This window comes from Ranitomeya imitator, chromosome 3, assembly GCF_032444005.1.
Source record: "Ranitomeya imitator isolate aRanImi1 chromosome 3, aRanImi1.pri, whole genome shotgun sequence".
In the NCBI taxonomy this organism is placed as follows: domain Eukaryota; kingdom Metazoa; phylum Chordata; class Amphibia; order Anura; family Dendrobatidae; genus Ranitomeya; species Ranitomeya imitator.
In genome coordinates, this window is record NC_091284.1 from 686,236,211 (window position 1) to 686,251,472 (window position 15,262).

The window sequence follows — 15,262 nt, forward strand, 5'->3', positions numbered from 1 at the left end:
TCCGTATTTTTCACGCTTCCATAGACTTTCATTGGCGTATTTCTTGCGCAGTACGGTGACAAACGCAGCATGCTGCGATTTTGTACGGCCGTAGAAAGCCGTATAATACTGATCAGTAAAATACGGCAAATAGGAGCAGGGGCATAGAGAATAATTGTGCCGTATTTTTTGCGAGTTTTACGGACGTAGATTCTGCGCTCTTACGTCCGTAAAACTCGCATGTGTGACGGCGGCCTTAGAGCGGGGGGTGGGGGCGGGGGCGGGGGCGGGGGTGGGACCCGGGGGTGGGGGGAGCTGGCCCTGGTCGTGGCGGCGGACGGCGCCGCCCGAAGATTTAAAGGGGCGTCTTTTTTTTTTTTTTTTTTTATCTTCTTCTCCTGCAGCGCCGGCCGCCCCCAGCATTGTGCCGCCCGGGGCGGACCGCCCCCCCCGCACCCCCTTTCCTACGCCACTGCCTCTCCTGTATATATACACTGCACAGCACCTCTCCTGTATATATACACTGCACAGAGCCTTTCCTCCTGTATATATACACTGCAGAATCTACAATAGCTGTCACTCATGTAAGAAGTGAAATCTGGCATTGTACTATACATTTCTCTGCCGTATCTGTGCATCATAAATCGGGGTATGTGTTAACCCCTTCATGACCGGGGGATTTTTCATTTTTCCGTGTTCGTTTTTCGCTCCCCTCCTTCACAGAGCCATAACTTTTTTATTTTTCCGTCAATTTGGCCATGTGAGGGCTTATTTTTTGCGGGACGAGTTGTACTTTTGAACGACATCATTGGTTTTAGCATGTCGTGTACTAGAAAACGGGAAAAAAATTCCAAGTGCGGTGAAATTGCAAAAAAAGTGCAATCCCACATTGGTTTTTTGTTTGGCTTTTTTGCTAGGTTCACTAAATGCTAAAAATGACCTGCCATTATGATTCTCCAGGTCATTACGAGTTCATAGACACCAAACATGACTAGGTTATTTTTTATCTAAGTGGTGAAAAAAAATTCCAAACTTTGCTAAGAAAAAAAAAAAAAAAATTGCGCCATTTTCCGATACTCGTAGCGTCTCCATTTTTCGTGCTCTGGGGTCGGTTGAGGGCTTATTTTTTGCGTGCCGAGATGACGTTTTTAATGATAGCATTTTGGTGCAGATACGTTCTTTTGATCGCCCGTTATTGCATTTTAATGCAATGTCGCGGCGACCAAAAAAACGTAATTCTGGCGTTTCGAGTTTTTTTCCCGCTACGCTGTTTAGCGATCAGGTTAATACTTTTTTTTATTTGATAGATCGGGCGATTCTGAGCGCGGCGATACCAAATATGCGTAGATTTGATTTTTTTTATTGATTTATTTTGATTGGGGCGAAAGGGGGGTGATTTAAACTTTTATGTTTTTTTTATTTTTTTCACATTTTTTTAAACTTTTTTTTTTAACTTTTGCCATGCTTCAATAGCCTCCATGAGAGGCTAGAAGCAGGCACAACCCGATCGGCTCTGCTATATAGCAGCGATCTGCTGATCGCTGCTATGTAGCAGAATTGCACGTGTGCTGTGAGCGCCGACCACAGGGTGGCGCTCACAGCGACGGGCAATCAGTAACCATAGAGGTCTCAAGGACCTCTATGGTTACAATATACAAGCATCGCCGACCCCCGATCATGTGACGGGGGTCGGCGATGACGTCATTTCCGGCCGCCCGGCCGGAAGCGGTAGTTAAATGCCGCTGTCTGCGTTTGACAGCGGCATTTAACTAGTTAATAGGTGCGGGCAGATCGCGATTCTGCCCGCGCCTATTACGGGCACATGTCAGCTGTTCAAAACAGCTGACATGTCCCGGCTTTGGTGCGGGCTCACCGCGGAGCCCTGCATCAAAGCAGGGGAGCCGGCATCGGACGGTATAGTACGTCCGATGCCGGTAAGGGGTTAAAGGGGGGGGGCCCACTGAGACTCTTTCGCCTGGGGCCCTCGAAAACCTGGAGCCGGCCCTGGCAGGCAGGCTTGGCTCTCTGCTGGCAGGCTCTTGGCAGGCAGGCTTGGCTCTCTGCTGGCAGGCTCTTGGCAGGCAGGCTTGGCTCTCTGCTGGTAGGCTCTTGGCCGGCAGGCAGGCTTGGCTCTCCGCAGGCAGGCTCTTGGCAGGCAGACTTGGCTCTCCGCTGGCAGGCTCTTAGCAGGCACGCAGACTTGGCTCTCTGCTGGCAGGCTCTTGGCAGGCAGGCTTGGCTCTCTGCTGGCAGGCTCTTGGCAGGCAGGCTTGGCTCTCTGCTGGCAAGCTCTTGGCAGGCAGGCTTGGCTTTCTGCAGGCAGGCTCTTGGTAGGCAGGCTTGGCTCTCTGCTGGCAGGCTCTTGGCAGGCAGGCTTGGCTCTCTGCTGGCAGGCTCTTGGCCGGCAGGCAGGCTTGCCTCTATGCAGGCAGGCTCTTGGCAGGCAGGCTTGACTCTCTGCTGGCAGGCTCTTGGCAGGCAGGCAGGCTTGGCTCTCTGCAGGCAGGCTCTTGGCAGGCAGGCTTGGCTCTCTGCTGGCAGGCTCTTGGCAGGCAGGCATGCTTGGCTCTCTGCAGGCAGGCTCTTGGCAGGCAGGCTTGGCTCTCTGCTGGCAAGCTCTTGGCTTGAAGGCTTGGTTCTCTGCTGGCAGGCTCTTGGCAGGCAGGCAGGCTTGGCTCTCTACTGGCAGGCTCTTGGCCGGCAGGCAGGCCTGGCTCTCTGCAGGCAGGCTCTTGGCAGGCAGGCTTGGCTCTCTGCTGGCAGGCTCTTAGCAGGCAGGCAGGCTTGGCTCTCTGCTGGCAGGCTCTTGGCAGGCAGGCTAGGCTCTCTGGTTGGCAGGCTCTTGGCAGGCAGGCTCTTGGCTCTCTTGCTGGCAGGCTCTCTATGGCTGGTAATGAGTGAGGGACTCACTGGCATTGTTTATGCACCTGTCAAATTTTGTTTGAATGCAGATTGCACATTTTCTGTTAGTACAATAAACCTCATTTCAAGGCAGAAACATTATTGTGTCCAACAGTTATTAGATATATGAAACTGAAATAGCTGTTGCAAAAAAACAAAACAATTTTTATAAAACATTAAGCTTAAGATTAATAGGGGTGCCCAAACTTTTTCATATAACTGTATTTTCTGTGTATATTAATTAGTCTTATATTTTTATATTGTAAGGTAACAGCACCATCTGCTGGCGGTTTTGAGGTATACATTTTAGTTTAGTTTGCAATATATTATAGGAAGTTCCTAGGGCATTGTGGGATTGCTCCTGTTACATTGTGGTCTTATTAGGACACTGTGAAGGGAACAGCAGCCATTGTTCCTGTATGAGAAACCATATCACTCGTTTTTCTGCATGCTCCTCGTAAGCAGCCTGCTCTAAGCATAGTTAGTGAGTCACTATCTATGTTACAGTCCTGTGTTTGTAAGCATGTTTGCTGTGTTAAATAGGTAATTATCAGCTTGTATCATACCTCATATTACTGTGTATTTCAGACTATCTGTATTTTATGCATTGTGCAGTTATATATTCTGAAATGCTCCTGTTATTGCATCTCATAATTTCACTCTTTCCTGTCACACCTACAAGCAATAAAAGAAGGTTACAACTGCTGAGCACAAGCTCAGAAGATCTGACGACACAGAGCCTGCCATTATCCCAGCATACAGTTATTGCATACAGATATTGCAGCAACCTCCTAATACTCAGAGCGAATAATCGGACTATTCGGATTCCATCATGATCCACGCAGAGCTGACACTAGGATATTGTAGCGGTCCCCTAACCTTTGAATCATGTCTCAAGGACGAGCATCCTCTGTCAAGACGAGATCACGAGTTGGTTCCTTAAAGACATCATTATACACAGGAGCTCTGTATATAGTGTCAGTGTACAGGTAATACAGTGATCACCGGTGACATTATACACAGTAGCTCTGTATATAGTGTCAGTGTACAGGTAATACAGTGACCACCAGTGACATTATACACAGGAGCTCTGTATATTGTGTCAGTGTACAGGTAATACAGCGATCACCAGTGACATTATAAACAGGAGCTCTGTATATAGTGTCAGTGTACAGGAAAAACAGTGATCACCAGTGACATTATACACAGGAGTTCTGTATATAGTGTCTGTGTACAGGTAATACAGTGATCACCTGTGACATTATACACAGGAGCTTTGTATATCATGTCAGTGTACAGGTAATACAGTGACCACCAGTGACATTACACACAGGAGCTCTGTATATTGTGTCAGTGTACAGGTAATACAGCGATCACCAGTGACATAAACAGGAGCTCTGTATATAGTGTCAGTGTACAGGAAATACAGTGATCACCAGTGACATTATACACAGGAGTTCTGTATATAGTGTCTGTGTACAGGTAATACAGTGATCACCAGTGACATTATACACAGGAGCTCTGTATATCGTGTCAGTGTACAGGTAATACAGTGATCACCAGTGACTTTATACACAGGAGCTCTGTATATAGTGTATAGCGTACAGGTAATAGTAATCACCAGTGACATTATACAATTATATGCAGGAGCTTTGTATATAGTGTACAGGTAATATGGTCATCACCGGTGGCATTATACACAGGAGCTTTGCATATAGTGTACAGGTAATTCAGTGATCACCAGTGACATTATACACAGGAGCTCTGTACACAGTATATAGTGTATAGTGTGCGTGTACATGTAATACAGTGACTCTCGAGTAACATCTGTAGTTGTAGTCTTTCATCTTCGCTTTTCTTCAACCAGCACAGACTGCCATCACTTCTTCCAGCCAGGACTCATCTCTGGAAAAAATAACACAGTCATCAATAGCTGATTGCTTCCAGAGCACATTCCCCACTTGTTTCCTGACTTCTACACTACATCAAATGAAGAAATAAATTGACGAAGTGCTGCCCTGCACAGTAACAAGACCCCCATTTTTCTCCCTCCATGGAAAATAGTTTCCTAAAAAGTCAATTATATTACAGTAGTAATAATGTTCCTATTTGGACGCTAAAGAAATTATGTTCCCCACTTGTCACCATAAACTAATATAGCATGTTTCTCATTCTGGCCCTCAAGCAGTAATTAAGTCACTCATCCCGGCCCCCTTTATATAATGATCTCGCCCGGTGTGCCCTCCTTTATTTTATAATATGATCCAGCCTGGTCCCCTATGTCCCTCGTCCAGCCTGGCCCCCATATATCCATCCTGCCCCCAGCTATACATACTGACCCTCATATGTTTCTTTTTCTGCCCCCCATATATCTTTCCTGGACCCCCATATATCCTTCATGGTCCCGTGTCCTGGCTGGCTCGCCCATATATGCAACCTGCCCCCCATATATATATCCATCCCAGCCCCTTTCCATGTAAATCCATCCAGCCCCCCCATATCCATCCAGGCCCCCATGTATGTATGTATATATATATATATATATATATATTCTAACACAAGTGGACTTACTAAACCAGTAGTTCACAGAAGTTGTCATTGGAAATCATAAAATATACACAACAAATAATAAAAAAGCAGGAATGTCCAATAGTGTGTCTGTGTGTGTGTGTGTGTGGGATGGGGGGTGGGGGGAGGTGCTCTAAAACGGCATCAATGGCTATACATATCAAAGATAGTAGTAATATCTTATATAACAGTAAAACATGTTATAGCTGTATACGCTAAACAATTATGGGGACCATGTGTAAAGATATTTGGACTATTATGACCTATCATCATATATCATATAAGCATACCAAACAGAGCAGATGATACTGAGGTCCATATTATTAGAAAAATACAAAGCTTTATTATTACAATGGACTTGGGTTATAGGGGGACAAAAGTATTCTGTATATATATGCATCCTGGCTCTACCATATGTATCCATCTTGGCCCCATGTCCTGGCGCCCCGTGTATGCATCCTGGCCCCCCATGTGTCTCCATCCTGGTCCCCCCTCCCCATGTGTCTCCATCCTGGTCCCCCCATCTGTCTCCATCCTGGTACCCCCTCCTCATGTGTCTCCATCCTAGTCCTCACTATGTGTCTCCATCCTGGTCCCCCCTCACCATGTGTCTCCATCCTGGCCCCCCCTCCCCATTTGTCTCCATCTTGGTCCCTCCTCCCCATGTGTCTCCGTCCTAGTCCCCCCATGTGTCTCCATCCTGGTCCCACTCCCCATGTGTCTCCATCCTGGTCCCCCATGTGTCTCCATCCTGGTCCTCCCCATGTGTCACTATCCTGGTCCCCCCTCCTCATGTGTCTCCATCCTGGCCCCTTGGAGACAGAAATAGAGAACAAGAAAAAAAAAAGATTCCTCTTACCTTCCTGCGCTCCCAGCGCCGTACAACGTCCTCATCCTCCTCCTCTGCAGGTGCGGCTTGCACATAGAGTAATGGCCACCGACAGCAGAGGCCGGCAGTGAACGTGTGCAGAGGTCAGCGGTGAACGTGTGCGCATCCTGGTTCCCCCTCCCCATTTGTCTCCGTCTTGGTCCCTCCTCCCCATGTGTCTCCATCCTAGTCCCCCAATGTGTCTCGATCCTGGTCCCCCCATGTGTCTCCATCCTGGTCCCCCTCCCAATGTGTCTCCATCCTGGTCCCCCCTCCCCATGTGTCACCATCCTGGTCCGCCCCTACCCATGTGTCTCCATCCATCCTGGTCCGCTCCTACCCATGTGTCTCCATCCTGGTCCCCTCTCCCCATGTTTCTCCATGCTTGTATCCCCACCCCATGTGTCTCCATCCTTGTCCCCCCTCCCCATGTGCCTCCATCCTGGTCCCCCCTCCTCATGTGTCTCCATCCTGGTTCCCCCTCCCCATGTGTCTCCATCCTGGTCCCCCCATTTGTCTCCATCTTGGTCCCTCCTCCCCATGTGTCTCCATCCTAGTCCCCCCATGTGTCCCCATCCTGGTCCCCCTCCCCATGTGTCTCCATCCTGGTCCCCATGTGTTCCCATCCTGGTCCCCCCTCCCCATGTGTCTCCATCCTGGTCTCCCCATGTGTCTCCATTCTAGTCCCCCATGTGTCTCCATCCTGGTCCCCCCTCTCCTTGTGTCTCCATCCTAGTCCCCCCATGTGTCTCCATCCTGGTACCCCTCCCTATGTGTCTCCATCCTGGTCCCCATGTGTTCCCATCCTGGTCCCCCCTCCCCATGTGTCTCCATCCTGGTCTCCCCCATGTGTATCCATTCTAGTCCCCCCATGTGTCTCCATCCTGGTCCCCCTCCCCATGTGTCTCCATCCTGGTCCCCCATGTGTCTCCATCCTGGTCCCCCTTCCCATGAGTCTCCATCCTGGTCCCCCCTCCTCATGTGTCTCCATCCTGGTCCCCCCTCTCCATGTGTCTCCATCCTAGTCCCCCCATGTGTCTCCATCCTGGTCCCCCTCCCCATGTGTCTCCATCCTAGTCCCCTGTTGTGAATTCTGTGGCAGAGCTCCCTCCTGTGGTCACAAGTGGTACTTCGGCTGGTTCTCTCTGTGAGCTTCCGTTGGTGGAGGAAAGTGGTACTGCGGCTTCTGAGTTTCCTTCCTCAGTGATGTGGTGAAGTCGTTGGGTGCTGCTCTATTTAACTCCACCTAGTGCTTTGATCCTGGCCTCCAGTCAATGTTCTAGTATTGGACCTGTTTCCTCCTGCATCGTTCCTGTGGCCTGCTGCTCTGCATAGCTAAGTTCCTCTTTGCTATTTGTTTGCTGTTTTTTTCTGTCCAGCTTGTCAATTTGTTTTTTGCTGCTTGCTGGAAGCTCTGGGACGCAGAGGGTGTACCTCCGTGCCGTTAGTTCGGTACGGAGGGTCTTTTTGCCCCCTTTGCGTGGTGTTTGTAGGGTTTTGTGTTGACCGCAAAGTTACCTTTCCTATCCTCGCTCTGTTCAGAAAGTTGGGCCTCACTTTGCTAAATCTATTTCATCTCTACGTTTGTCTTTTCATCTTAACTCACAGTCATTATATGTGGGGGCTGCCTTTTCCTTTGGGGTATTTCTCTGAGGCAAGGTAGGCTTATTTTCTATCTTCAGGCTAGCTAGTTTCTCAGGCCGTGCCGAGTTGCATAGGGAGCGTTAGGTGCAATCCACGGCTGCCTTTAGTGTGGTTTGAGAGGATTAGGGATTGCGGTCAACAGAGTTCCCACGTCTCAGAGCTCTTTCTTGTTTTTTGGGTTATTGCCAGGTCACTGTTTGTGCGCTGACCTCTATGTCCATTGTGGTACTGAATTACCTTTCACAACAGTACTGGAGGCCTAAAGTACTAATGATTCCCAATAGAGGGAAAAAAGAAGTTCTGAGACCATTTTTTTTTCTTTGCACTGTGTTTTGCCTTTTTTTTCCCCTAGACATTTGGGTGGTTCAGGACACAGGTGTAGCAATGGACATTAAAGGTCTGTCTTCATGTGTGGATCAGCTTACGGCAAGAGTACAAAGTATTCAAGACTTTGTGGTTCAGAATTCTATGTTAGAACCGAGAATTCCTATTCCTGATTTGTTTTTTGGAGATAGAACTAAATTTCTGAGTTTCAAAAATAATTGTAAACTATTTCTGGCTTTGAAACCTCCCTCCTCTGGTGACCCAGTTCAACAAGTTAGGATCGTTATTTCTTTTTTGCGTGGCGACCCTCAGGACTGGGCATTTTCTCTTGCGTCAGGAGATCCTGCATTAAGTAATATCGATGCATTTTCCCTGGCGCTCGGATTGCCGTACGATGAGCCTAATTCTGTGGATCAGGCAGAGAAGAATTTGCTGGCTCTGTGTCAGGGTCAGGATGAAATAGAGGTATATTGTCAGAAATTTAGAAAGTGGTCCGTACTCACTCAGTGGAATGAAGGTGCGCTCGCAGCTATTTTCAGAAAAGGTCTCTCTTAAGCCCTTAAGGATGTCATGGTGGGATTTCCTATGCCTGCTGGTCTGAATGAGTCTATGTCTTTGGCCATTCAGATCGGTCGACGCTTGCGCGAGCGTAAATCTGTGCACCATTTGGCGGTATTACCTGAGCTTAAACCTGAGCCTATGCAGTGCGATAGGACTTTGACCAGAGTTGAACGGCAAGAACACAGACGTCTCAATGGGCTGTGTTTCTACTGTGGTGATTCCACTCATGCTATCTCTGATTGTCCTAAGCGCACTAAGCGGTTCGCTAGGTCTGCCACCATTGGTACGGTACAGTCAAAATTTCTTTTGTCTGTTACCTTGATCTGCTCTTTGTCATCGTATTCTGTCATGGCATTTGTGGACTCAGGCGCTGCTCTGAATTTGATGGACTTGGAGTATGCTTGGCGTTGTGGGTTTTTCTTGGAGCCCTTGCAGTGTCCTATTCCATTGAGAGGAATTGATGCTACGCCTTTGGCCAAGAATAAGCCTCAGTACTGGACCCAGCTGACCATGTGCATGGCTCCTGCACATCAGGAGGTTATTCGCTTTCTGGTGTTGCATAATCTGCATGATGTGGTCGTGTTGGGGTTGCCATGGCTACAAGTCCATAATCCAGTATTAGATTGGAAATCCATGTCTGTGTCCAGCTGGGGTTGTCAGGGGGTACATGGTGATGTCCCATTTCTGACTATTTCGTCATCCACCCCTTCTGAGGTTCCTGAGTTCTTGTCTGATTACCGGGATTTATTTGATGAGCCCAATTCCGATACCCTACCTCTGCATAGGGATTGTGATTGTGCTATCGATTTGATTCCTGGTAGTAGATTCCCAAAAGGTCGACTGTTTAATTTATCTGTGCCTGAGCACGCCGCTATGCGGAGTTATGTGAAGGAGTCTTTGGAGAAGGGGCATATTCGCCCGTCATCGTCGCCATTAGGAGCAGGGTTCTTTTTTGTAGCCAAGAAGGATGGTTCACTGAGACCTTGTATAGATTACCGCCTTCTAAATAAGATCACGGTTAAATTTCAGTACCCCTTGCCATTGTTATCTGATTTGTTTGCTCGGATTAAGGGGGCTAGTTGGTTCACCAAGATAGATCTTCGTGGTGCGTATAATCTTGTGCGTATTAAGCGAGGCGATGAGTGGAAAACTGCATTTAATACGCCCGAGGGCCATTTTGAGTATCTAGTAATGCCATTCGGACTTGCCAATGCTCCATCAGTGTTTCAGTCCTTTATGGATGACATCTTCCGAGAGTACCTGGATAAATTCCTGATTGTGTACTTAGATGACATTTTGATCTTCTCGGATGATTGGGAGTCTCATGTGAAGCAGGTCAGAACGGTGTTTCAGGTCCTGCGTGCTAATTCTTTGTTTGTGAAGGGATCAAAGTGTCTTTTTGGTGTTCAGAAGGTTTCATTTTTGGGGTTCATCTTTTCCCCTTCTACTATCGAGATGGACCCTGTTAAGGTCCAAGCCATCCATAATTGGACTCAGCCGACATCTCTGAAAAGTCTGCAAAAGTTCCTGGGCTTTGCTAATTTTTATTGTCGCTTCATTTGCAATTTTTCTAGTATTGCTAAACCATTGACCGATTTGACCAAGAAAGGTGCTGATTTGGTCAATTGGTCTTCTGCTGCGGTGGAAGCTTTTCAAGAGTTGAAGCGTCGTTTTTCTTCTGCCCCTGTGTTGTGTCAACCAGATGTTTCGCTTCCGTTCCAGGTCGAGGTTGATGCTTCTGAGATTGGAGCAGGGGCTGTTTTGTCGCAGAGAAGTTTTGATTGCTCGGTGATGAAACCATGCGCCTTCTTTTCCAGGAAGTTTTCGCCTGCTGAGCGAAATTATGATGTGGGCAATCGAGAGTTGCTGGCCATGAAGTGGGCATTCGAGGAGTGGTGTCATTGGCTTGAAGGAGCTAAGCATCGCGTGGTGGTCTTGACTGATCATAAGAACTTGACTTATCTCGAGTCCGCCAAGCGGTTAAATCCTAGACAAGCTCGTTGGTCGTTGTTTTTTGCCCGTTTTGACTTTGTGATTTCATACCTTCCGGGCTCTAAAAATGTGAAGGCGGATGCTCTGTCTAGGAGTTTTGTGCCCGACTCTCCGGGTGTATCTGAGCCGGCGGGTATCCTCAAAGAGGGAGTAATTGTGTCTGCCATCTCCCCTGATTTGCGGCGGGTGCTGCAAAAATTTCAGGCTAATAAACCTGATCGTTGCCCAGCGGAGAAACTGTTTGTCCCTGATAGGTGGACGAATAAAGTTATCTCTGAGGTTCATTGTTCGGTGTTGGCTGGTCATCCTGGAATCTTTGGTACCAGAGAGTTAGTGGCTAGATCCTTTTGGTGGCCATCTCTATCGCGGGATGTGCGTACTTTTGTTCAGTCCTGTGGGATTTGTGCTCGGGCTAAGCCCTGCTGTTCTCGTGCCAGTGGGTTGCTTTTGCCCTTGCCGGTCCCAAAGAGGCCTTGGACACATATCTCTATGGATTTTATTTCAGATCTTCCCGTCTCTCAAAAGATGTCAGTCATTTGGGTGGTCTGTGATCGCTTCTCTAAGATGGTCCATTTGGTACCCTTGTCTAAATTGCCTTCCTCCTCTGATTTGGTGCCATTGTTTTTCCAGCATGTGGTTCGTTTACATGGCATTCCAGAGAATATCGTTTCTGACAGAGGTTCCCAGTTTGTTTCGATGTTTTGGCGAGCCTTTTGTGGTAGGATGGGCATTGACTTGTCTTTTTCCTCGGCTTTCCATCCTCAGACTAATGGCCAGACCGAACGAACCAATCAGACCTTGCAGAGGCGTAGCTAGAGCTTTTGCCGCCCGGGGCTGTTCCCGAGTTTGGCGCCCCCCCCCGCCCCCCCGGCTCAATACACACAAAGGTTACCAAAAACGGTTTTCCTGTTTTGTAGAACTTAAACTGGGCCCAATGGTGTCACCCCCACATGCCACACCTGTGACTTAATACCACCACACCATGACCAGGCCACATAGTGACCGAATAATACTACATACAAGGGACAAATACCACAACACCATTTCCAGACCACATATTACCACCACATAGTGACTGAATACTACAATACTGATCAGTAATAAAAAAAAAAACACAATACTATCACCATAAGTGCCAGTATTCACAGGAGATCTGTACTTAGTATGCAGTGTCTGTGTAGAGGTAATACAGAGATCACTGGTGATATTATACACAGGACCTCTATATAGTATACAGTGTATAGTGTCAGTGTATAGGTAACACTGACTCACCAGTGACGTCTCTAGGTGAAGTCCTTCATCTTTCATCCAGCACAGACCGCCATCATTCCTTCCAGCCAGGACTCGTTTCTGCAGGAAATAACACAGTTATCTCGAGCTCCGCTTGCAGAACACATTACTTAATTTTTCACAACTTCTACATTACATCACATGAAGAAAAAAGGTGATATAGTGTCACTCTGCACAGTAACAGGACCGCCCCCCCATTTAAAACAGTATACTCAAAAAATAAAATAAATACATCACTGCAGTAATAATATCCCTTAATTAGCCCCTATGGTAACACTATTCCCCACCCTGGCCCCGTTTCTCATTCCTGGCTCCAGCCATATGTTCTCGCATCCTGCCCTCATGAGTATCCATTCTACCCCATATGATCTCCACATCCTGCCCCACCAGCCTCCATCGTATCCGTCCTGCCCCATGATCCAATCCTGCCCCGTGTCTCCAATCATGCCCCGTATCTACATTCTGCCCATGCCTCAAGTCCTGCCCCCAGTGTGTCCAGCATATTACCCCCATGTTGTCCAGCAATCTGCCCCAGTGTGTCCAGCATATTACCCCCATGTTGTCCAGCAATCTGCCCCAGTGTGTCCAGCATATTACCCCCAGTGTGTCCAGCAATCTGCCCCAGTATGTCCAGCACTGCCCCCAGTGTGTCCAGCAATCTGCCCCAGTGTCCAGCCTTTCCCCAGTGTGTCCAGCAGTCTGCCCCAGTGTGTCCAGCATATTACCCCCAGTGTCCAGCATTGCCCCAGTGTGTCCAGCATATTACCCCCAGTGTGTCCAGCAATCTGCCCCAGTGTCCAGCATTGCCCCAGTGGGTCCAGAAGTCTGCCCCAGGGTCTCCAGCATTGCCTCAATGTGTCCAGAAATCTGCCCCAGGGTCTCCAGTATTGCCCCAGTGTGTCCAGCAATCTGCCCCATGGTCTCCTGTATTGCCCCAGTGTGTCCAGCATTCTGCCCCATGGTCTCCAGTATTGCCCCGGTGTATCCAGCAATCTGCCCCATGGTCTCCTGTATTGCCCCAGTGTGTCCAGCATTCTGCCCCATGGTCTCCAGTATTGCCCCGGTGTGTCCAGCAATCTGCCCCATGGTCTCCAGTATTGCCCCAGTATGTCCAGAAGTCTGCCCAGGGTCTCCAGCATTGCCTCAATGTGTCCTGAAATCTGCCCCATGGTCTCCAGTATTCAGTGTGTCCAGCAATCTGCCCCATAGTCTCCTGTATTGCCCCAGTGTGTCCAGCATTCTGCCCCATGGTCTCCAGTATTTCCCCAGTGTGTCCAGCATTCTGCCCCATGGTCTCCAGTATTGCCCCAGTGTGTCCAGCAATCTGCCCCATGGTCTCCTGTATTGCCCCAGTGTGTCCAGCATTCTGCCACATGGTCTCCTGTATTGCCCCAGTGTGTCCAGCATTCTGCCCCATGGTCTCCAGTATTGCCCCAGTGTGTCCAGCAATCTGCCCCATGGTCTCCTGTATTGCTCCAGTGTGTCCAGCAATCTGCCCCATGGTCTCCTGTATTGCCCCAGTGTGTCCAGCAATCTGCCCCATGGTCTCCTGTATTGCCCCAGTGTGTCCAGCATTCTGCCACATGGTCTCCTGTATTGCCCCAGTGTGTCCAGCATTCTGCCCCATGGTCTCCAGTATTGCCCCAGTGTGTCCAGCAATCTGCCCCATGGTCTCCTGTATTGCCCCAGTGTGTCCAGCAATCTGCCCCATGGTCTCCTGTATTGCCCCAGTGTGTCCAGCAATCTGCCCCATAGTCTCCTGTATTGCCCCAGTGTGTCCAGCAATCTGCCCCATGGTCTCATGTATTGCCCCAGTGTGTCCAGCAATCTGCCCCATGGTCTCATGTATTGCCCCAGTGTGTCCAGCAATCTGCCCCATGGTCTCCAGTATTGCCCCAGTGTGTCCAGCATTGCCCCAGCCCCAGACAGTCAGACATAAAGAAAAAAAAAAAAAAGTAAAATCCTCACCTCTCCCGTTCCTAGCGCAGGTCCGGTGCAGTCAGCGTCTCTCCGGCTCTGCGACGCTCAGGACAGAGAGGCAGAGCGGCGCGCACAGTAGTGACGTCATCGCGCCCTCTGCTCTGAGACGTCGCAGAGTCAGAGGACGCTGCAGCTGCCGGCGTCGCAGGAACCAGGAGAGGTGAGTATAGAGCGGGGGGCGGGGTCCGGTGGTGGGGGGAGCTGGCCCTGGTCGTGGCGGCGGACGGCGCCGCCCGAAGATTTAAAGGGGCGTCTTTTTTTTTTTTTTTTTCTTCTCCTGCAGCGCCGGCCGCCCCCCGCATTGTGCCGCCCGGGGCGGACCGCCCCCCCGCACCCCCCTTCCTACGCCACTGAGACCTTGGAAACATATCTGAGATGCTTTGTTTCTGCTGATCAGGATGACTGGGTGTCCTTTTTGCCTTTGGCTGAGTTCGCCCTTAATAATCGGGCCAGCTCGGCTACCTTGGTTTCACCGTTTTTCTGCAACTCTGGGTTCCATCCTCGTTTCTCTTCAGGGCAGGTTGAGTCTTCGGACTGTCCTGGTGTGGATACTGTGGTGGACAGGTTGCAGCAGATTTGGACTCATGTAGTGGACAATTTGACTTTGTCCCAGGAGAAGGCTCAACGTTTCGCTAATCGCAGACGCTGTGTGGGTCCCCGACTTCGGGTTGGGGACTTGGTTTGGTTATCTTCTCGTCATATTCCTATGAAGGTTTCCTCTCCTAAGTTTAAACCTCGTTTTAATTGGTCCGTATAGGATTTCTGAGGTTCTTAATCCTGTGTCTTTTCGTCTGACCCTTCCAGATTCTTTTTCCATACATAACGTATTCCATAGGTCATTGTTGCGGATATACGTGGCACCTATGGTTCCATCTGTTGATCCTCCTGCCCCGGTTTTGGTGGAGGGGGAGTTGGAGTATATTGTGGAGAAGATTTTGGATTCTCGTGTTTCAAGGCGGAAACTCCAGTATCTGGTTAAGTGGAAGGGTTATGCTCAGGAAGATAATTCCTGGGTCTTTGCCTCTGATGTCCATGCTCCCGATCTTGTTCGTGCCTTTCATATGGCTCATCCTGGTCGTCCTGGGAGCTCTGGTGAGGGTTCGGTGACCCCTCCTCAAGGGGGGGGTACTGTTGTGAATTCTGTGGCAGAGCTCC

General features: G+C 49.2%; 1 long non-coding RNA gene across 1 annotated transcript in view; it reads left to right on the top strand.

The window, feature by feature from the left end:
- The first annotated feature begins 3,247 nt into the window (after positions 1-3,247).
- The window catches only part of LOC138672272 (uncharacterized), a 68,981-nt gene continuing 56,966 nt past the window's right edge, over positions 3,248-15,262 (top strand). The window contains exon 1 of the long non-coding RNA XR_011319684.1: positions 3,248-3,337. This is a non-coding gene — a long non-coding RNA (uncharacterized lncRNA). The remainder of the gene's footprint in view (positions 3,338-15,262) is intronic.